This window comes from Nematolebias whitei, chromosome 14, assembly GCF_014905685.2.
Source record: "Nematolebias whitei isolate Nwh7 chromosome 14, NemWhi1, whole genome shotgun sequence".
Classification (NCBI taxonomy): Eukaryota; Metazoa; Chordata; class Actinopteri; order Cyprinodontiformes; family Rivulidae; genus Nematolebias; species Nematolebias whitei.
Genome location: NC_056511.1, coordinates 15,057,163 through 15,082,429, shown reverse-complemented (window position 1 = coordinate 15,082,429; position 25,267 = coordinate 15,057,163).

The window sequence follows — 25,267 nt, the reverse complement described above, 5'->3', positions numbered from 1 at the left end:
TTTTGATTAGCAATACTGTTTCTAGTATTAATTAGAGCATGTTACATCCACTCACTGATCTTCAATCACAAAACTCTGAAACATCAAGTGCTATTTTACTGCAAAATTGCCTGAAAATGATAATAAAGGCTGATATATCAGTTTAAATAAATAATAAATAAAACCACTAATACATGCCAGTTAGAAACTCCCTACAGTTGTTCTGTTTGGCATGATTTAAAAAAGCACAAACAAAATATTTATGAACAAGCAAATATTCTCATAGAAAAAACTTGTTGAAATTACATGTTCCTGATCGATTTGTTGAATTTGTTCCATCACTTTTTTGTTTGTTTGTTTAGCATCAATTCTTTGAGTTAAAGAAATCTGAGAAATTGCAAATAGCGCAGCGCGCTGTCCACTGTTTCAAACTCTAATAGTAGAGTGGCCTTGAAAGTCCTGTGGTAAGAAGAAACAGCATAATCCAGGTCTTATAGCAAACAGGTCCATCTCTGGCTGTGTCAGGATCAGATTGGACAGATTAACCCATTTGGTCCTGAGCCTTTGTGTTGGCGGCTTCCTACTGTTGTTGACTGGTTATTCTTTGTGAAGAAGATGCTTACTGATGTAGTTTCTAGAATGTACCTTTTGCCATTCTTTGGTTTTCTTATGTTGTAAAAGCTGGGCATTTTCACTAAAATGGTATATGGACTGTATTTATATAGCGCCTTTCTGTCTAATCAAGATACTTAGCTTTTTACAACACAATCTGTGTTCTCATTTACCTCCACACACACACATTCATATAGCACTCTACTATATCTCTACAAAGCTAATCTGAATCTGTAGAGACTAATCAGTGCTTTAGATCACATTCATACACCGATGGGACACACATCAGAGGCAATGAGGGGTTCAGTGTCTTGCCCAGGGATACTTCAACATGTGACTGCTGGTGGAATAGAACCCCCAACTCTTCCATTGGAGGATGACTGCTCTAACCACTCAGCCACAGCCTACCCCAAAACTGAAAACATCTTCTGTCAGGGTTTTGGGCAGGACTACAGCTTCTGGCAGTTCTGATAGATTTTGTGTGAGAGAGCTTCAATGGTAAAGTGAATCTGTCTTGTTCTCACACTCGTTTGTTCAAAGCTTCCCAAAGTGTCCCTTCTGCTCTGTCCCTTGATGGTGGAATTGATTCTTATGCTGTTGGGGATGAGTCCTAGTTGTCTGCATCTCAAACTGAAACAAAGATGATTACTGTAATCTGCAAGTTCCCTTGACATCTTCTCATATTCACACACTACTCCTAGTGCATGGCAATATACTGGTGAATATTCTCAGTTATTCAGGTCATGGTCAATCCAAAAAAAAGTTAACAAAAAACAACTAGACTTCTAATCTGAAGCTGAAGATGTTTTGCTTGCCATCTTGGAGGTTTTATCAAATCAGAAATGTCTGGAGTGTGTGGAGTTCCAATCTTTATAGAGCTGCATGATGGGTCTGGTTATGTAGATTTACATGCAGGTTAGACTGGAACTACTCACCCTTAAGAAAGATCATAGTTACTGTCAATGATAAAAAAAAATGGCAAAATATAACTAGAGAATCCAACGAAGTTCAGTCAGGTCCTCTGGATGGATTCTTTGTGTTGAAACGTTTCAACACAGAGGACCTGACTTAACTTTGTTGGATTTTTTTTTACCTGGATTATTGAGCATGAACTTTAATAATGAGAATATTTGATCAAAAATAGAAAAAGTGACATACTTTAGGCTGTGATAAAACTGCTTACATTACATATGAACAAACACAATTTAGTTATAATGTCTAAAGAGGGGGCAGCACGGTGGCGCAACTGGTAGAGCTGCTGCCTCTCAGCGAACAGGTCCTTGGTTCAAACCCCGGTCCAGGGGCCTTTCTGGGTGGAGTTTGCATGTTCTCTCCGTGCATGCGTGTGTTTTCTCCGGGTACTCCGGTTTCCTCCCACAGACCAAAAACATGCATGTTAGGCTGATTGGTAACTCTAAATTGTCCCTAGGTGTGAGTGAGAGTGAATGGTTGTTTGTCTCGTTTGTCTCTATGTGGCCCTTTGATGGACTTGCGACCTGTCCAGGGTGTACCCCGCCCCTCGCACAGTGATTGCTGGACATGGGCACCAGCGACCCCCGTGACCCAAAATGGAATAAGCGGGTAAAGATAATGGATGGATGGATGTCTAAAGAGGAGATGTTAGAATTGTCATCTTGAAACATCAATTGTAGAGTGCGGGAGTCTGTGCCTGCCCTGCTCAACGGTTTGTCTCCTCACCAGGTGTTTGGTATTCCTGTAATTAGTGTCATCCTTCACATGTTTGGTTCTCCTTGAGTCTCCTGTGTCTCAGGTAGCAGAGCATCAAGTGTAATGTGTGCACCAGCTTGATCCCTCCTACATCTACCTCTTGCCTCCTGTGCTTATTCCAGGGTTTAGTAAGTAGAGCTGATGCCTCGTCAGCATCTTTGTTTTCTCCTTTTGGTTAATAAATAGTTTGTTTTATTACCAGAGTTTCTCTGAGTCCTGGTTTCAAGACAACCGGATGGTGACACAGAGTGAGTAAAGTTGTACATTTTCAGTTTGGGACACTTATAACCCACACCTGTGCAAAGCAAAGCTAATAAACTAAGTCTCTGTAGATTGCAGTTGCCTTTGCACACACAGCACAGACTATGAAAAGAGACCAACTTTCTTCAGATGCATTGTGCACACCTGGGTTTTATTCTCTCCCTGTTTTTTTTTTTTTCCTCAAAGAAGCAATAGCTATCTGTCTAGCTGAGACGATTCAATAATGCATGAAATAGATTTTTAGGTTTGTTTATGTTTTTTAATCAGGTCACCATCATGGTTATTTTTTTTACTTTTAAGGTTTTCAGTGTCAGGATATAATGAGAAACAAACATATAACCCCCTCATGTTCTAAAACTGGGTAAATAATTTATGACCAACAATAAAATAAATTACTTAGTCACGGTTTATTGAACAGTTAATACAAATGCAGCTACAAAAGCTAAGTTCAGTAGCCACTAGAGCCACCTTCAGCCGGGTTAACGTTTGCATGCTTTTGTGTTTTCACTGACCGAGTCAGAAGCGCGTTGTTGCAGAATTCCTTTGGCTTGTGCAAATCCAATATATTTTGTCAAACATAAAAACAAACCAGTCTTCTTCTAAACTTGTTAATACCTTCAACACTGAACAATTCTAACTGAAGAACATACATGCAGATTGTGTATTTATCCAGTTCCTCACCACTAACAGTCTGACATTAGGGTGAACTTCCTGTAACATCCACTCCTGGGAAAATATGCAACAGTTTTGAATGGGTGATCTTTCTTCTTGTAGAGTGTTGACCCTCAGCTTGTTTACAAAAAGCCCTTTAACCCTTCTAAGACTGACGGGCAGGAACTGCTTCTCTTAGACCACAGAGCTTCAAAGATTTTAATTCCAGTTGATTAAAATAAGTTTAATCAACTCTAAGTGTCTTAAATTTGAATTTAAAGTGTGTACAAAAGTGGAACAAAAAGTCATGATCGTATGATCCCCAATATCCTGAATTGCCATGACATGAGCAGAAAAAAATCTCATCCGTTTCTCAAAGTTCTGTAGGGACAGTATTCTTACTGTCTGTAAGGAAGCAATACAGCAAGAATAGAAAAGTAATTATTGTCAAATTTCAGCTAAACTGTTTACTTGGTTTAGAGCTCTGGGATAAATTAGTTTGCTTGTTTTTTCTAAAAATTATTTTTCTACATTTATATACGTATGCAAGGTTCTTTATTGTCATTCGCATCACGTGTGGTACATGAGGTGGAATGAAACTATGTACACAGGGTCCCACTTACATCCAACAAAAATACAAATTGTAAAGAAAAACAGTAATAAGATTTAAGATCTGAACTAAGACGAGTCTGAAAAGCTTTGCAGAGAGTGGTGAAGGCTGCACAGAAGTCTCTTGGAGTCTGTGATGGTGGGGGGGCCGACTCCAAGAGACTTCTGTGCAGCCTTCACCACTCTCTGCAAAGCTTTTCTTTCTGCAGCTGTGCAGCCTCCATGCCACACGTTGATGCTGGAGCACAAGATGCTCTCCACTGCACACCTGTAGAAGGAGGTGAGGACTGAGCTTCCCAGACCAGCTCACCTCAGCCATCTGAGGAAGGCTGGTGGTGGTGTTGTCCCAAGTTGAGGTTGTCATTCAGGTGCATACCCAAGTACTTGTAGCTGGAGACCACTTCCACCGCAGATCCTCCTATGTTCGGGGGAGGGGGGTAGGTGTGTTTTATTCCTTCAAAGCCAAACAACTTTAGAAATTAATAAAGTTGCATTACTTAAAAACATCATAATACTTAAAAGGTTGATTTGATGATGTCTTACGATGGAGGAGGTTTTCTATATAAGTGACGGAATAAAAAACACCCAACATCAAAACATCTGCTTTTCATGAAATAATTCTGCTTTGATATTGATTAAAAAAAATAAAAAAATATGTCAGATGGTTTGCTTCAGGTGGGAGGAAACCCAAAGAAACTCTGGATTTCCCAAACTCAGGATTAACTTAATCAGCTTTTACAAATCCCTTTCTTCCTTCCTTTCTTCCTTCATAGAGTTTTGACACATCTATGTTTTATGTTTGCACATATACCTTAGAATAAAATGCTGCATCATTGTGCTATCATTGACATTCTTCTTTTATAAGTAATATTTACTAATAAATGCTTTTATGACATTTTGAGAGTGAGTAAATTTGCTATAGCAACACAGATGCTCCTTTTAGTTGAAATAAATGACTAAGGAAGTATGGTACACATGAACAAAGTCTTAAAGGATGCATTTGCTTTTATACTTCTCCATTTTGTATACTACTATTCAGGGGCGGACTGGGACAATAATCCAGGCTGGGAATTTTGATACCATCCCAGGCCACCACCACCTGATTAACGCAAACCACCAAGACTGAGTTCAATTGAGCGCACTTTGAATGCATGTTGTTTGCACACGTCTGAGTTTTCACTTATTGACTATTTATATGTATTGGCTATTCATATAACAAAAAAAAAGGTCTTAATCTCAACGGAACTTTACCTGGTAAAATAAAGTTTAAATAAAATATTGTAATACAAGGATTTTAATATTCAGATAATTTATTGGAGTAATGAAGGGTATACACAAAATATCCTCAATAATCCAGGTAGAAATTCTAAAAAAGTTAAGTCAGGTCCTCTGGACAGATTAAAAAAAAAAAAAAACTTGTTAAAACGTTTAGTCTTTAATCCAAAAGACTGTCAGTTTGAGAAGCTGCAACAAACTTAGTTTCAAAATAGTCTCTTTTCATAGTGGATCAACCAGTTTGTTGCTGACATCCAGAACTAGCTGTTAACATGATAAAGGAGGACCATCATCAGCCTAACAATGGATCGTTAGTGCTCTAGGCTGTTTGCTATTCACAGGGGGCTGAGAGATACCAGCAATAACAGCATTGTAAGAGGGCTACAGTTGGACACAGAGGCCTCTGTCCCTGTTTAATGATGGATGAGTTCTCATCACAAAGATGGCTTCCTTTACTCCTCTCTCAAACCAACACTTCTCTCTATCAAGGATGTGCACATCTTCATCCCTGAAAGTGACTGCTGGCCTGCAGATGAGTGTAGACCACAGAGTTCTCCTGGCCTGATGATGTTGCTCTTTGGCCCAGCACAGAAGAGCAACATCTTCAGGCCAAGACTCGGCAGTTTACACTCATCTGCAGGCCAGCAGTCACTTTCAGGGATGAAGATGTGCACATCCTTGATAGAGAGGAACTATGGTTTGAGAGAGGAGTAAAGGAAGCCATCTTTGTGAAAAGAAACCATTGTTAGGGGTTGTTAGGCTGCAGGTCTTCCTTATGTTAACAGCTAGTTCTGGATGTTAACAACAAACTGGTTGATCCACTATGAGAAGAGGCTATTTGAAACTGAGCTTGTTGCAACTCCTCAGACTGAACTTAGTTTTTTGGATTAAAGACAAAAGTTTCAACAAGTTTTTTTTTTTATTTGTCCAGAGGACCTGACTTAACTTTTTTAGATACAAAAAAATCTGAATTCCTAGACATTTCAACATTAAACTTTTTTCAGATCCTAACCCATATTATAAAATTTGCAATATTCTTTGTAAAAACTTAAAAACATTTGTTATATTAAGTCAGTTTGGCCCACTTAGGTCCCTCAAAGTGAAGCTAGCATGTGGATATTAAGCTGTGCTGATAAACTGTGCCAGAGTTCAATTTTTTCAACACAAGTGTTTCTCTTACCTGCTCCATTACGAACAAACATTAATTTATAGCACTTAGCAGCATCCGCGGCCAGAGCTTTTCTCTTTTTTATCCTCTCTCTCTCTGCTCCACCTTTCCTCTTCTTTGGCTGTCTCTGTTGCTCCATTCTACAACTCAGAGATGCACGCACCGCGCGCCAACACCGTCGGGAGCGCGAGTCCTAGGGCGGGGAGGGGGGCGGGCGCAATGTGTGTGTGTGTGTCTCTGCTCTGTGAGTGACACACAGAAAAGGAAGGGAGGGGGCCGGCCCGGCCGGGGGATGTGCCAGGCTTTCTCCGTCGCTGCAGTGCAGCGTGAGACCTGAGCCCAGGCAAAAGTGAATTGTTTATTTAAAATAATAAAGTCCGTGCGACCCGAACCGAGCCTTTAGTCCCGTTCCTCGGCAACCAGGCCACCGGGAAGTGTCCCGTCGTGCCCGATGGCCAGTCCGCCTCTGCTACTATTATGAAATAGAAAAAAAAAATCAAGTGAAATAAAATTCAGCACCTGATTGAAAATGTTAACAAAATTCAGGACATGATGTGATTCCAGACAAGTTATAGAGAATGAGTCAAAGTTATTCAATAAGCAGAAATAAAAACTTTTCCTCTTAATATTTGTTTGTTTTGTAGACGATGTAAGAAACAACATTTTCACTTTTAAACACGAACACTGTTGTAAAAGTTGATTCTGACATTAATTTAGAATCTAACTTTGTCACCCTAAATGAATTAGATGTCAGTCCTTTTGTTCCAGTCTGATCTTTGAAGTAGGTGACAGCTCCAGTTTTTCTTTGTGACAATCCTGTGAACAGAAACAGTAAAAATGTGGACATTTTGTTAGTAGCACCAGCTTTGCACATTTTACAGTTTGGTCTGCACGTTTCAAAAGTGTTGCTCTGTGCTTTTTTTTTTTTTTTTTTAAAGACCTTCTTATCCCACAAGAAATGTGTTATTTTAGAGCTTTTATTCGAACACCATGAAGAATTTAGTTTCTCTGCTCGCCGACTCCCCAGCAGCTCTTTCATAATGTACAAATGACTTGAACGTTGTAAGGATGAAGCTGATGCTAAGTGACGGCTATTTTTAAAATCAGTCCCATCTCTTTAGCATGTGATGCGTGAGACTAAAAAAGGCTATATGTTTATATTCAGTTAATGCTACTTTTGTTAAATATATATTTTTTTATTTAAGTATCTAGTTTATAATTAGTTTCTATTTTGTAATTTTTGAGAAACATTTTCTGTTTGAAGATTTCTAAGTCAAAGTAACACGTTTTTACACATTTAATGTTTCAGCTGATTAACAATTGAGAATGTGTGTGTGTGTGTGTGTGTGTGTGCGCGCCATAGCCACAGATGGCTTGTGCATGTATGTGTTAAACTTGTGACCTTTAACAATTCAAATGTAACTTAATTTTTATTAATTTCGCAAAACTTGCAATTAAAAATCGAATATGATTTTTTTAATACAGAATAACAGTTTCATAAACACACACCAACACACACACATGCACGCACGCACACACACTTCACCCCATCATTGATTGTTAATGCCCGTTTACCCTTTTCCACTGATTTGTATAAACTATTTATGCACTGAAGCAGTCAGCTACATCAATGATCTCGCTGGGCTGGGACACAAAGAAGACTCCAGTCATCCTGGCCTCTCCAGCTAAATATGAGCAGGAGATATGTTTACATCATCATCATCAATAATTACAGGACAGTAACCTGTGTGCTTTAGCTGTTAAATGCAATGTCAGCGGCAATACATTGAAATTTACAGGTTGAAAGTTGCAATACTAGTCTATTGAGGCAAGTGGCTCAATGAGACTAACCTGTATAAATAAAGGTTGAATGAAAATAAAAAGTTAACAGTATTGGACACACCTGATTACTCTTCAAGTATCAGGTAATTTAAGGACTAAATAATAATTTGCAGTTATTTATAAAATAGACAAACAATTACTTACTGTAATTGAAACAATAATCTCAACATTTGCAAATGTGCTCCATGTCATTTCCCACAATCAGGCGAAACATGTACAGCATTTCATCAGCCGAACAAACTCAGCATGACGACTGATCCTGCCGCCAAAGAGCAGGAAGGCCTGATCCAAGGTGGCTGCAGGACACTCAGGAGGTCAGTGTCTTATCTGAAAGTGAAAGTCCACCAACAGGACAATCAGACAAAATGAGAGAGAACAGATTTGAGGGTAGAAAGACTAGTTAAAGATGACCACAACAAATTACAGCTACTGTATTATCCCCAACACGGACTGTAAAAGGAATTGGAAAAACCCTCGGTTTGTCTTTTCATCCATAAAAGTTGTGAGCATATCTTAACAAAAATAAGTGGAACACGGACTTCTATTTTAATGTGTGGCTGCGTCTAGTTGGAAAAATGGTTCCTTTTGAAAATTAGGTTGCCATTTCAAAAACCATAATCATATACAGTATTTGCAAACTTTTAGTTCGATAACTTGAAAAATAAGCAACAGGCCAAATTTATTTTTATTGTGTGGCTGCTTTTATGTGAAAGAAGTTTCCTTTCAAATTTTAGTCAAACTTAAAGATGGCCACCACCATACACATTTATGGGAACTATGCTTTTTAGTTTTTATAATGATAAAAGTAGTGATAGTTTACTCAACTGATTGAGGTGGCTGGTGGGGTGGCTGAAGTATTATCTATCTGGCCTAGGCCACCATTGTCCACCCTCTGGCGCTGCCATTGCACCTGCGGATAAAATTGCTTAATCCCTTGCTAGGATCCGTCACTCTGCCCGGTTGAATGTCTTGCACCAAAAACATTAAGGTTTACTGGAATTCCCTGGTCAATTCCAGTTTAGAAAACCACTCAGCTCAAACTACAAATATGTACTATTCAAATGCTTCAGTGATGGACATTGGCATACTGCTTTGTCATTATATAATATGTGGAAGCAGTTTTTAGCCATCAAGTTTAATTTATCACATTCCTGAAATTTTCAGGTTTTATTGCATGTAAAAATGTCATTCCAGTTCAGTTCAGCTTGATTTCCATCCAATTTATGTTGTGCCAACTCACAACAAAAGTTGTTACAACAGAAAAAAGAAAAAGAAAAAAAGGTTAAACTCGTATCAAATTACATGCTCTCCAGTCCAAAACAATAAGATTCAGTTTCAAATCCATTTACATAAAATCAATACAGATACTGTAAATGGACTGTACTTAAATAGCACCTTTCCATCTTAAAGATACTCAAAGAGCTTTACAATTTGTGCCCTCATTTACCCATTCATACAGCACTATATATCTCTACAAAGCTAATTGAACAAATCATTCTAAAGAGACTAATCAGAGCTTTAGATCACATTCATACATTAATGGGACACATGTCGGAGGCAATGAACCCCCAACTCTTGCAATGGGTGACGACTGCTCTAACCACTCAGCCACACCCACCCCTGCATACTGTATAATGCAATATGATTAGATTAAATCAAAATGCCATTTTGTAAAATAAACAAACGAAAAAATCTAAAAGGAAACTAGCAGAATTGTTCATATCCACAATGCGCTGCCTTCACCAACCTGAGCATTCACAGAGCAGTGAGCAGCAGTGGGAAAGAAATACTTCCTTATAATAATCAGAAACCTCCAGCTGAACAGGACAAGATGGGCCAACATCTGCTTCAACCTGCTGGGGGCTGAGAGGACAGGAAAGAGACAGACAGACAAATCATGAGACTTATTTTCCTTCATAACTACTTTTAAAGATCAGTGAACGTTGACATAAGCAGTTGCTGAATCTAAATTTAGCACACCGTTAGCTTTGACAGAAAATGAAAATATTTATTCTTAGGATTGGTTTCATACTGCAGAGATTTATTCTGCAAATTGTGTGGATTCTTTTTCTGACTGAGTTTTGTTGTGCAGGTACAATAAATGTGCAGCATCAAGGAACTGATTGTTCTGCGAGTAGCAGGGCTTCAGTGTGAACATGAAAAAACTGCCAAAACTGAGAAACAGTGGGATAGTGCAAAGCACATGCATGATTCACGTTGCCGTTTGCCCCATGTGGTGTGAAGAGCTCACAATGGCAGTGTGTGCATATTTTGCATCCAGAGTTTTTTGATTGAGTGTTATTGGAGAATTTTTAGGACATTAGATGCATGCCTGAATCAATTATTCTTTCCTCCACCATTTGTATCAGTCATTCTCACTGTACTCTTCATGTATTTTGCACTCTGACTCTTTTTACTTCCATTTCTTTCTTTCTTTTTTTTTACTTTTTTGACATGATTTAACCGCTTCCACCCACATAAAGTCAGCTTGCCAGAACTTTTCAGGTGTTTGTTACGATGCACAACAAAATAGAAAAATAAATAAATGCACAAGCCTGAAAGTTTTTTTGCTTGAGCTGTATTCATCTACTGGAGGACGCATTGACTGTTACACAAATGAAAATTTTTAACATAGCGTATGATCCAAAAGCTGTTTGAAAGGTTTTAATAAACCAGCGATCGCCACATACAAGAAAAAAATAAAAAAAAATAAAATAGACTTTGAGACAAAAGAACAGCCAAAGAAGTATAACGACATTGCAGATCAAAGATTGTTTTCAACCCTCACACCAGTAGTCGTCTCCAATATAGATGTTGACATGAGAGTTTGTCAAAAAGAGACAGAAACTAAAAAAAAAACACATATGTGCCTGTATCCTAATAATTACAAACTGCACGCTTCATCTTAGCAGGTGATTCAAGCCTCCCACTGTTACAGCTGTTCCTCAGAAGTGAAGTGGTGTTCCTTCTTTTTCTCACAGCACTTTGACAGGAAATTGAAACCAGTTTTGGAAGCTGCAGACATACATCTCCTATTATGTTTCTAAATATATTTTTTTGGAAGGATAATTCAAGGATCTTTATTTGTCATTCGCACCACATGTGGTTCATGTAGTGGAAGGAAATTGTGTACACAGGGTCCCAGTTACATCCAAAAAAAAAGTCTAAAATGTAAAAGAAAAGTAGTAATAAGATCTAAGATACGATCTAAGAAAAACGTTAACTAAAAATGCGCTAAGCACTAGTAGCATAAAAACAACATGCCGAACGGCAGCACGAACATGAGTCTGTGTGAGCAGATGAGCACGAATGAACACAGCAACATGAAACAAGATGGCAAATGTGTAAGTAAAAACAATAAATCTGATGGACAATGTAAAGCCTTTAAAATAATCAAAGAACGGTTAAAAATTTATAACAATAATAATTTTTAAAACAATCTTGTTTTGAAACAGCTTTTAATGGTGCCCCTGTCATTAAAAGCTGTTTCAAAACAAGATTGTTTTAAAAATTATTATTGTAACCACAAAGGTTGCCAGAGGGGATAATAGTCTATAACCATCCATTATTTTTATTCGCTTCTTCCTTTTTGGGTTGCAGGGGTCACTGGTGCCCAGGTCCAGCCATCACTGTGCGAGATGTGGGGGACACCTGGACAAGTCTCCAGTCCACCACAGGGACACAGACAAACATTCATTCACTCGCTCTCTCACACCTAGGGACAATTTAGCGTTACCAATCAGCCTAACATGCATGTTTTTGAACCAGAGTACCTGGAGAAAACCCACACATGCACGGAGACAACATGCAAACTCCACCCAGAAAGGACCCCGGACCGGGATTTGATCCAGGGCAACCTGCTCGCTGAGAGGCGGCAGCTCTACAAACTGCGCCACCGTGCTGCTGGTCCATAACCCTCTCTAATTTTCCCTTGGTCAGAAAGTCTTTTTTACATATTCTGTCTGTTAACAAAACTGTAGGCTTCCTGGGTTTTCTCAGAAACAGGTGATGTGAGTTGGTTGATTGGTCCAGCAGTAGAGAAAGTGAGTGTTTGCAGACTGAGAGGGACTGCTCTGCTGGTGTATAAAAGCTCCTGCCGGACGTTCTTCCAGTGCTGGGACATTTACTGCCATTTGGTAATACATGGACAGATTTTTAGCTAAAACAGAGCATGGCAGAGGCTGAGAGTCATTCCATCACACATTTCAATATTTAACAACTTTAGCTAGATATTTGTTTAAAAAAAAGGTAATGGCAATATGGCTTCTTTAAGAAATGCTAATTTCAATTATCAGCATGAATTTAATAGAAAAGATGGCAACATTTATGAAGTTAATAAAAGGGACTGTGTTGGTGAAATAAACAACAAGTATGGTTAAAAATGACAAACTGAAAGGACCCTGGAGGCACCCCTGAACACACGTATTGGTAATAAAAAGATGAAAAGAGTTAATGCTTTAAACATCCTAATACTTTTTGGTATTCAGAGACCTCCCTTGAGATGTGTAATCTCACTGGGATTTGTCTGGGTAAATAAAAATATTCAAAAGAATAAATAAAATTACATAAAAACAACATCACAACAAATAATTGATTCATAGTATTTCTTTGTCTTATATTTTTCATGCCATGTTATAATTATGTAAAACATGATGGTTGTAATCATTCATTTTAAAATCTGAGACTTAAAGAAGGAAAAAAAAAATGACAGGATGTTTTGATTTGGATTAGGAGGTACTACTATGGGAGGGATTTGATTAAATAAAAAAAAGTCTCGTTTTGCTTTGCTGTTACATCAGACACAAGTCAGATACCTTCTCTAGGCTCCCATTCTCCTTATCTAACTGGAAAAGACACAAATCAATTTCCTGTTGAAAAGTTTGGTTCCACCACAGCTTCATGTCATAAACTGATAACAGCAGAGAAGGAACTTCTAGAGCATTGAAAATAACTGAGTGTTAGAGAGGAAACAGCCTCAACAGCAGATTATTTCTTTTTTTTTTGTTGGAAAAATTAAACTAGCAAGGAGATAAGAAGAAAAAAAGGGAAGCATCATATTTTCTAAAAACTACTGCAAGATGCATTTACAGCATCAAACTAATGAAAATAATGTTAACTTCTAATTTAAGTAAATGCTGATAGATATTACTTACTAACATTTCTGGACTCATCTGACTGTATATAAAAGACAATCACATTGGAGAGTGTAAACAAAAAGGTGTTCAGTTGTTTACAATCTTACATAGAAGTCCACAATGTAACCATGGCATGATTTATTTTTCCATTTTGATTGGTTTGGGGTTCTTGCAAGTCTCAATGTGTCCAATTACAGAACGTTGTTCAAGCCTAGTCTCGGTCAAAATGGTAAATCTTATTCAAAGACTGGAAATGAGGCAAGGAGAATGTAAAACAAGGAAAATGTGGCCCATTTATACTGTTGATAAATGACCAAGTCCAGTCCTCTGAGTGAACGTTGACTTTAATGACCCAGAGTTAATGCAGTGAAGAGATTTTTGCAGCTCAAACACATCTGGAGTCACACCAGAATAATGAGGAAGCCCATTACACAATCCACTGAGGTGATGCTCTGGAAGTTGGCTTAAAGCCCCAATTTGTACATATGAGAACTGTCCAGCAATTTAACTTGCACAGAGCTTTACTCTTGGACATTAGAGAGGTTGGTGATGTTGTTGCCTCCGTTCTTCCACAAAGCAACTACTGTGTACTAATACACTACTGGTGTAGTACCCGTTTTTAAAATTGTGTTTCTAATCCATCTGTGCACCTGAAAGGAATAGTTCAAAAGTTTTGACAAAGGGTTCCATGAAAGAGTTGTAAACAGTCAATATCTTACTTGTTGTAGATAGCTCTTTGAACAACCTCGGATCAAATTGTTTAATCACGACCAGATTGACAAACTGTCATCAAATCTGGGTCAGAAAATAAACTTGACTTGTACCTGAAAACAGTCCATGTTAAGTAATTATATACTGCAAAACTGAGAGCAATGTAAAATTATTTGAAAAGTTTTAATAATGGTGTACCACAAGACTCAGTCTTAGGACCCACCCTCTTTACAATCTACATTCGTAATGCAGGTAAAAACATCCCTGATGCATCCATACATTTCTATGCTGATGACACAGTTGTTTATTGTCGAGATAAAACAGTTGATAAGGCTTTCCAGCTTTTGCAATCTGCATTTTACATCATCCAGACATATTTGTTCCACCTCAAACTTGTCCTAAATGCCGACAAAACCAAAGGGATGCTTTTTTCAAATAGGAAGTTGGTCCCAGCAGTTCTTCCTCCGATTTCATCCTCAAATGGTGTCCCGATTGAGTTTGTTGATTCCTATAAATAGTTGGGTATCTTGGTCGACTCGCATCTCTCTTAAGCTCCATGTGGAAAACCTAGTAAAGAAACTGAAAATTAAACGGGGTTTCTTTTTCAGAAATAGATCCTGTCTAACTCTGAATGCTAGGAAACGCCTTGTATCTTGACTTTCCTTCCCTCCATTGACTATGGTGACATTATTTACATGACCACTCCTACAAGCACCCATCTGATGTTGGATGCCATCCATCATGGTGCACTAAGGTTCAGAACTGGCTGTGATTATCGTACCCATCACTGGTTAACTGGACATCATTAACTTCACGCAGACTCTCTCACTGGTACATTTTCATCTTTAAATCACTTCTTGGTCTGCTGCCTTCATACATCTCCTCCTACATGTCTCTGCGTGAGTGCAGCTACAGCGTGCGCTCTCAGGACATTATTACCTGCAGTGTTCCCTCAATGAGGACTGCAGGTAATAATGTCCTGAGAGCGCACGCTGTAGCTGCACTCACGCAGAGACATTATTACCTGCAGTGTTCCCTCAATGAGGACTGAACTAGGCAAAAGGGCCTTCTCCTACTCCGCTCCCGTTTCCTGGAATATCTTGCAAAAAGTTTTGAAGCTCTCAACCTTGACCTCTCTAAGTGGCTTTAAGAATCTGTTGGACTCCTGGCAGAGACCAATGCAGACATGTTCCTGTTTTTAGTTTTCTACATTTGCCTTATAATATAGCTGTTTTGTTACTTTTCATTTTTTTAGCCATCCAATTTGTAAAAAAAAAAAAATATATATATCTGTATGACTTTTTATAACTGATTGTTGTCGCTGTTGTCCGTTGTTGTCATCATTCTTTGTTGAAATCAGATCTCTCTTGTGAATGAGTCCTTGAGGCTCAATGGAATTTACCTGTCTAAATAAAAAGGTTGAATGAATGAAAAAAAGCATTTGCATGAACTGAAATCTTTGAGATTACGGTTGTTATTAAAAAGTCTGCTTTTGGCTCCTCAGTCTAGACAGAATGAAACTCTTCAATTTCCCTCCAAACAGATTGTTCAATAAACTATCCACACAAGTAAGATATTAGATCAAAACATGTGTAACATAAAATACGTCACTAAATCATCATTATAGGTGTTGGAATTGGTTCTGGCTTGTTTGTTAGGAATTTTACAGTTGGATGAATGAATGGACTAAACATTATCAGAAAAAGCAGGTAAAGATGATGGATTGATAGTTCCTGGTAGAAATTACAGTAATTGCTAAAATCTTTAACTACTAAAAACAGATGTTTATTTTAAACACTGTTCTTTGCACTTTATAAATTGCTCTCACAGGCATTTCTGCAGCAGATTTCTAAAAAAAAGAGAGTTTTCTGCAGTTTTCAATAAATAAATAAATAACATTCTCTTTTTATACTCTTGAAAGTAGACAAATCCCTGCTCCTCAAATGTGTCAAAGGCCTGATTCTATTTGGGAAGATAATTCCTGTGTTTGAGTCTTGGTGTAGGAGGTTTGCAGTTAACACCTTTAATTACTCTGCTGTGTTGCTTTATTTAGTTTCTGGAGCAGCTGCGTGGGAAAGAGGTAACCGCAGACAAGATTATGATTTTATTAAATAAAAAACAATACATCTAATTTTTACCAGACATTTACCACTCATTTAAAACTTCACACGATCATTTAAGAAACCCAAAACTCTCCATAGAAGCAAATGGCCTTCAGCGACAGAATAGAAGTCCTATTTTTTTTTGTTTGTTCATTTGTTTTGTTATTATTTTTTTTTATTTTTTTTATTTATTTATTTATTTATTTATTTTTACCATTTTTGGATTTATCACAAGCTGGATGACTTAGTCTTCACCAGCATTGTGGTTGTAGCAGTTTCTGGCTGAAGGAGCTCCTGCATCTGCCCAGGGCCTCATGAAGTGGGTGGAAAGGTGTTATTAAAATTAGACTTGAGCTTTGACAAGATCCTCTTTTCAACCTCGATAGTGAGTGCATCTCTAACCCCACACCATCACTGGCCCAAGTAATGAGTTTAATTCTGTTAGCATCTGCAACCTACAGCCTGCTGCCCCATCTCACAGAAGCAAACAAGACAACACTGTCCATCACAGACTCAGAACATCCTCTATGCATCTGTGGGAGCTTTGAGTCACCAGCTACTGTCTAACGGTAGTTACCTTTAGTAACCCATTCATAAAATTTCCCAGCCTTGCTTGATAAGCTTGAAATCAAATCAGCTTTTTATAAATCTTTTGAGACAACAGAACAGGCAGCATTAAAGGAATAAGCGGGTAGAGACAGTGGATGGATGGACAGTTTGGGTTACTAGATTTGTCGTCAAATCAGTTCAGTTATTCTTTGTTCAGCGTCAATATAAAACCTGTAAAGTAAGACGAATGCAGTATAAAAATTGATCTAATAAGTGTACCTGTTCTGAGTCAGACATTGCCTGTATTAACCCACTTGGACTTGTTAAGAGACTTACATATGTCCTGTGGGATAAATGGTGAGAACACTGTTCTCGGCTGAACTTACAAACATTAAATGGATGAATTGTATAACCAAAAAGGTACAACAACCTGTTCCAACCTCGGGTTAGTTCATTGATTATTTTAGCTTTAGAAACACTTAATGCTCCACAGTCCAGCACCACTAAGAAATGAATATTAAAGATAGCCCTAAATCCAAATGGGAAATTAGTCATGTACAGTGCATGAAGCAATTTAAAAAAAATTATACAACCTGTGAAATAGATGAATGAATGCGTTTAGAGGATGCCTTGCTTGCATATAATTTATTTTCAGGAAACCAGGTTGTAATAGCACTGGGTGCTCTCCCAATGATCAAGAGAAAGTTAGGGTGGATTTTTTTTTTGCCCTAAGGCATTTTGAAATTAAAAGTTAGATTTATTTATAATGTGTATTTTGTGTGGTATTACAGTGTATATATTGTAGTAGCATTAATGATAAAAGCAACTGAATTTTTCCCTTTTGTGTTTTTTTTATTATTTGAAAAATAATTGCAAAATTGTTAAATCTTTCCTTTTGAGAAATAATCTCTTTTTTTTCCCCCAGGTAAGTTTTGGCATGCCACAGGAACTGAACAAATATCTTAATCAGTACATAAAGGGATTAAGGAAATTTACAGTTATTTCCTGTTTCTTCTAAATCTTAGACCCCAGGGAAAACCCAGGACATGCTGAAGAGACTACGTCCCTCGGTTGGTCTGGGAACGCCTTGGGGTCCTCCCAGATGAGCTGGAAGAGGTGGCTGTTGAAAGAGATGTCTGGGCCTCCTTGCTCAAGCTGCTGCCCTCGCGACCTGACTTCAGAACAAGCGGAAGATGATGGATAGATGGGTGGATTCATATTCTTTTTTTGGCTGTTCCCTCTTCAGGAATCTTCACAGCGAGACATCCTCCTCCATCTCACTCGGTCCTCTCACTCCAACTACCTCCATGTCGTCTCTACAATACGGTAACTACATCCACATATCTCTGTCTTTTTCCTGGCAGCTGCATTTCTAACATCCTTCTACCAATATACCCACTGTCCCTCTGGACATGTCCAAACCATCTCAGTTTGGCCTCTCTAACTTTATCTCCCAGTTGTTCAGCCTGTGCTGTACCTCTGATGATCTCATTCCAAATCTAATCCATTGTCACTCCTAAAGAGAACCTCAACATCTTCACTTCTGCCACTTGCAGTTCTTTCTCCTGTCTTTTTGTCAATGCCACTGTCTCCAGACCATACAACATAGCTGGTCTCACCTCTTGTAAACTTTTCCTTTGACCTTTGCCGACGCCCTTTAGTTGCAAATCACTCCTCAAACTTTTCTACATTGTGCCTGGACTCTCCTTTTCACCTCTTTACCACACTCCCTATTTCCCTGAACAGTGGACCCCAAGTACTTGAAGTCCTGCACCTCTGCTCCTTGTAGCCTCACTGTTCCACCGGCCTCCCTCTCATTTACACATGTACTCTGTCTTAGTACGGCTGACTTTCATTCCTCTTCTTTCAAGTGCATACCTCCACCTCTCTGTTTTTTCACATGTTCCCATCACAGATCACAATGTCATCTGCAAAAATCATAGACCACGGGAATTCCTGTCTGACCTCATCTGTTAGTCGGTCCATCACCAGAGCAAACAAGAAGGGGCTCAGAGCCGATCCTTGATGCAATCCCACCTCCAACTTGAAGCTATCTGTCACTCCTACAGCACATCTCACCACTGTCCTGTTGTCCTCATACATGTCCTGTAGAAGTCCAACATACTTCTCTGCCACTCCAGATTTCCTCATGCAATACGAAACCTTCTCCCTCAGCACCCCGTCATCATTTTTTTCTAAATCCACAGATACCATTGAGTTCGTTCTGACCCTTGCTGTACTTCTTCAACGTCCTCAAAGCAAAAATGTGGTGCTCTTTCTAGGCATGGAACTATACTCCTGCTCACTAGTAACCCAAGTCTAACATCCACAACACTCTCTCTCAGATTTTCATCGTGTGGCTCTTAAACGTACTTCTGTAGTTGCTAAAACTCTTGTTGTTCTTAAAATTGAGAACCAGCACACTTCCCCTCCATTCCTCAGGCATTTTCTCACTCTCAAAAATGTCATTGAATAATCATGTCTAGAACCTGACTGCCCTCTCTTCTATTGTGGATAGACAGGTGAGGATTTGAACTTGATGTCATGCCTCACAGAATTATATTTTTGGTGAACATAATCATTAAATAAATCAACTGTTCTTTTTGCAGGGCTCACCACAGTAAGTGTACTTGAATCAAAGATTTGACAGTTTTACAATGGATGCTCTTCCTGATGATTGATTGATAAATAAATAAAAACACATATAGATACACATAACAGAGACAGACAGACAAGGAAAAAACATTTTGAAAGAAAACGATTAGCAAAAGCCATCATTTCCTGCTTTAGCAAATGATTTTGAAATAGACAGTTAAACTAGCATATAGTGGGCAGAAATAGCTAGATAGCAAAATAATGTTTTTAAAAAAATACATTTAAAGAGAACAATGATATTTATTGCAGAATCAGCATTCGTTTCTCAACAAAATAAAATGAGAATGTAAATTATTATTTTTTTATTGGGTTTATTTACCTTTTTATATTTTCATTAAAAAAAATCTCAAATTCAAAAGCTTTGACACCAACTGATCCATACTTTTTCCTAAAAAACAAACAAAAAAAAAAAACACCACAACATCCCAATATTTTTATTTTACTCACCATTTCAAATGATAAAACATACAGTGAATACATCAAATTTCATGTTCCCTTGATATTGTGGGGTCATTTCTCTTGCCATTCGTATCACCTAAATGCTTCGAAAAACTGGTCATGACTCACATCAAAACAACCATCAACATCAACGAGGACCCTCATCAGTACGCATACCGTGAGAACCGATCAACAGAGGATGCAATCTCCTGTGGTCCACACTGCACTCAACCACCTGGAGCAGAAAAACTCTTACGTCCGTATGCTCTTTGTGGACTTCACATCCGCCTTCAACACCATGATCCCCCAAACCCTGATGGACAAACTATCCACACTAGGACTAAGCCCCTCCATCTGCAACTGGGTACTAGACTTTTTAACAAACAGACCACAGTTAGTGAGGATCCACAACCTCTCCTCCTCCACCATAACCCTCAGCACTGGCTCTCCTCAGGGATGTGTGTTGAGCCCCCTCCTGTTTACTCTGCTCACATATGATTGTGCAGCTACCCATCCAGGCTGTCACATTGTAAAGTTTGCAGATGATACAGCGGTGGTGGGATGCATCACAAACAATGATGAGTCCAGCTACAGGCAGGAGGTGGAACACCTGGAGAGCTGGTGCAGAGAGAATAACCTTCACATCAATGTGAAGAAGACAAAGGAGATGATTGTGGACTTCAGAAGGAACAAAAACACCTACACCCCCCTGAACATAAGAGGATCTGCGGTGGAAGTGGTCTCCAGCTACAAGTACTTGGGTGTACACATGAATGACAACCTCAGCTGGAGCAACAACACCACCAGCCTGATCAAGAAAGCTCATCAGAGACTCTACTTCCTCAGACGGCTGAGGCGAGCTGGTCTGGGAAGCTCAGTCCTCACCTCCTTCTACAGGTGTGCAGTGGAGAGCATCCTGTGCTCGAGCATCAATGTGTGGCATGGAGGCTGCACAGCTGCAGAAAGAAAAGCTTTGCAGAGAGTGGTGAAGGCTGCACAGAAATCTGTTGGAATCAGTCTCCCCACCATCACAGACATCTACACCTCCAGATGCAGGAAGAGGGCCACCTGCATCATGAAGGACCCCACTCACCCAGCACACACACTTTTTGCCCCACTCCCCTCAGGAAGGAGGTTAAGGAGCATTAAGTGTAGAACCACTAGACTGAGGAACAGCTTCTACCCTGAGGCTGTTAGACTCATGAATCTCTAACTAGAATAATCACTGTGAAAAACCATATCATGTTGCTGCTGATCTGTTTCATGTTGCTGCTGATCTGTTTCAATGTTGATGTGTTCATGCGTGCACATCTGCTCACAGACTCATGTTCATGTTTGTGGTGATGTTCAATGTTTTATGTTATGAGTGCTTAGTGTATATTTAGTTGATGTTTTTCTTAGTTCATATCTTAGATGTTATTACTGTTTTTCTTATACATTTTATTGTTGGATGTAACTGGGACCCTGTGTACATAATTTCGCTCCACCACATGTACCACATGAGGTGCGAATGACAATAAAGAAACTCTGACTCTGACTCTGACTGACCTTTATATATTACATGAAGTTATTTTTAAGCCTCTGCCCTTTGTTGCTGCCTGTCTTAATAGCTTTCCTACGCTTCATGAACTCCTGGAAAGCTGATGTTATGGCTCATAAAGCCTGAGGGCGTATAGGTCTACTCCACGCTCTCAGTGGCAAAGCTATTGACAGTTTGTCCAGATCACAAGATAAATGTTTCAACAGAAACACCCTGGAGCTTTTGGATTGTTATAGACACTCTTCAAATGTATGTTTGTGATTTTGTTCTGAAACTTTGGTCCTCACTGGATCTGCAAGTTGAAGGACTGGTGAACCGCGGAGATGTCAGTGTGGATGTATTTGATAGACAACTTCCTCATGCAAGTACACTCACATGAAGGTTGAGATTACCTCTCAGGTGTGGAGAATGAGAGTCTGTATTTTTCAAGACATGCAGAGAACTAAATGATAAATGTCTGCTTTCATTTGTTTCATGCCTCCTGGTTTGAAGTTACACAACACAGTCAACTATTCTCTTACATCACATCTCACCATTGTCCTGCTGTCCTCATACATGTCCTGTACCAGTCTAACATGCATTGCTGCCACTCCAGATTCAATCAAACACCACAGCGCCTCCCTCAGCACCCTGTCATATGCCTTTTCCAAATCCACAAAGACACAAAGTTTTTTTTTTTTAGCCTTTCTGTACTTCATCAGCATCCTCAAAGCAAAGATGTCATCTGTGGTGCCCTTTCTTGGCATAAAGCCATACTGCTCACCAATAGTCACCTCTCATCTAAGTCTAGCTTCTACAACTCTCTCCCAGGTCTTCATCGTGTGGCTCATCAACTTAATTCCCCTCTAGTTGCTACAACTCTGTATATCACCCTTGTTCTTAAAAATGAGCACCAGCACAGTTCTCCTCCATTCCTCAGTCATTTTCTCACTATCAAAAATGTCATTGAATAATCAACCCTCTCTGCTACTGTGAATGGACAGGTGATGATTTAAACTTACTGCCATGCCTCACAGAATATGGTGTATTTGGTGAACATCATGATCATTAAATAAATGATTTGGTTTTGTTTGTTTGTTTTTTTGACTGTGTCCTTCTGCATGTGTCACCATAGCAAGTGAACTCATATCAAAGATTTGGCAGTCGTTTTACACTGGATGCTCATTCTGATACAACCTGGGCACAAACCTGCATCCTCAGGATAACAAGTCCATACCACTAGTGATGGCACCATGAAGCAAATGCTTCAGTACTTGTTTTGAGCCATGAAATACATGGCTTAGATAAATAACATTCCTAATTGATTTTGATGTACGTGAATGTTTCTGTTCAGTGTCCTGTGACTACTTCTGTTGTGACTTGGCACCATATAAATAAAATGAATTGAACAATTACAGCAGAAGACTGCTTCAGAACCTCTTTTTTTTTTGCTGCAGAAGAAGTCATGTGACAACCGAAACACAAATCAAGCCCTCCAGATAGAGGGTGAAACGTCTCTAGAAAAAAAATAAACTGTCCAGATGACCTGACTGAGCATTATTGGATTTGGTACCTAGATGATGGAGCATGAACTTTGTTGCCGAAACAAAATTGTTTTATTTTTGGAATGAATCACTTGACTGGTTCGCAGTCCAACTAGTTGATTACCTGGTACCGCCTTGTCTTGATTCGGACATGTGACAGATTGAGACAATTTATTTGACTATACTCATCACCAATAAAAACCATTATGAAAAAAAAAGTGTTCAATGTGTTGGGAGGTTTCAGTGCAATTTTGCTGTTGTGGAGACAGTGGAACTTTCAGAGGAGAATAGCCTCAGGGTGCATTCACACCAGCCCTGTTTAGTCCGCTTTAATCGAACTCTAGCTCGTTTTCCTAGAAAGTCCGGTTCGTTTAGGGAGGTGTAAACGCGCCGAACTCTGTCACAGAACAAAAAGGCGAACTCTGGCCCGGGCTAAAACCTAGGTCTCGGTCCGGTAGAAACGAACTCCAGCGTGGTTTGAGTACAGTGTGAATGTAAACAGACCGGACCCGCTCTGCAGGGTAAACAAACACGCATTTCTCTGACCTTATATGGAGCCGTCAGCTGCCTTGTGTGGAAAAAACATATTCTTCATGGTCTTCTGTCTCATCTTCTGCTCATGCTAAGTCCATTTTTGAAAAATGACAAAATATAACTCCTAAAACTGCTAAAACTTGATGCCACTTCGTTTTTATTTTTATTTACAGAAGAAGAAGAAGAAGAAGACAACGTGTCTTCAGAGGTTTTTGCGTAGTTTATTTCAGTAGTTCTTGGTGCAGCGCCCCCACAGGCAAGTGGGGGAATAGGTTGGTTCAACAGGTTGACTCGACTGCACAGTGCAGTGTGAATGCAAATGCACCAGCTCAAATGTAAACAAAAGCTCATTAATATTCGTCCTGAACCGAACAGAGTCTACCGGACTATCTGGTGTGAAAACGACCTAAAATGCTAATGATAAACTTGTTTAACACAATTGGAAAAATAATCCACAAGACAGCTAAGCAATTGGGACTGAACCTAACAGCAACAATGCAAAACAAAATTTGAAACAATTGAGGACCAAACTGGATCCTATATTTAAAATAGGATTTTACAATCAAGCACAGGCTGCTGTAAAATGACTGATGGCACTGTGCTCACAACTAATAATATGCACCAGCTGACAAACCTGTGGAAGAATAGCCCTCCACATCAGCACAACCAGCAAATTTACTACATCCTTCTTCCACATTAATGGTTTTAATATAATGCAACAAAATTTGACCAATCATTTTTAAACTGAAGCTAATTTTTCATTCAACCTTTATTTATACAGGTTAATCCCATTGAGCCTCGGGGATTCATTTACAAGAGAGACCCGATTTCTTAACAAAGAGTGATGACAACAGTGAACAACAACAACTCAAAATAGACAGACATAATTGAAATGTTTCAGTATGACTATAACCATGTTTCCATTTTGAGATATACACATCTGGGAAACTTTGGACAGGGATGAACCTATAAGAAGGCCAGGGAATGCCACAGCAGATGCAGTACTACATGACAGCTCCACCGCTGGACAGATTAAAAAAAAAAAAGAAAAAAAAAAAGAACACCCACTGGTGTGCGGGCTGAACCACCAAAATATGGGCCCAGATCTGTTTACACTGGTGAAACCTTTTTATGCATGACAGCATCATCTGTCTCTTGCGAACAAGTATTTTCCAAATGTGGAGAGAAGTTGAGCAAAAATAAAATAAAAAATAGGAACTGGCTAAGTCTAAAAACAGATATTCCTCAATAAACATATTTGAGATGACATATTTGCACCTTTTTCCACAGGCCCCCCCCCATGTGTCATTTCATTATTATTTTAACAATGATAAAGACTCCAACTCTGTCATAGTGACACAAGCACACAGATACCAGCCAAGTTTTATCTGACATCCTCTGTAGCAATGAACAATCATTTATTTGAAAATATGAGAAAACCGTTTTTAAAAGCAAAATATACTTTAAGTCCAAGTGGGATAATAGAAAGTTGCTACAGAGCTTAAGCTGTTTTCTACCAGAGTAAAGCATTTTCCTTAAAACACTGTTCATTGAAGTTCTTATGTGTTTGCAAAAAAAGCAGATTGCCCAATTTGACTGATTGCCAGGAGACGCAACTGTAAATGAAGCTTCAAAAAAAATGAACCAACTTCTGAAACATTTGGCCCAAGTGGTTCAGTGCTTCGTAAAAGCTTAATTTGCTCATCACGACATAGCACTGACAGACCGTGTGGAGAACTATCACAGGAGGATTGAACCCAGAATGCAATCTGACTCAGGGAACTGTACAGGTAAAATGTATTTTTTATAACAAAAATCAAAACTCTGGCATGGCATCAAACTTTACATATGCAGGAGACACAGATGAGCAACAGGGGGAATGAAGCATATACAGTGGAGACACGACAATGCAGAAATGAGGAGTAGTGAACCAGAGACTGATTATATAGAGCAGA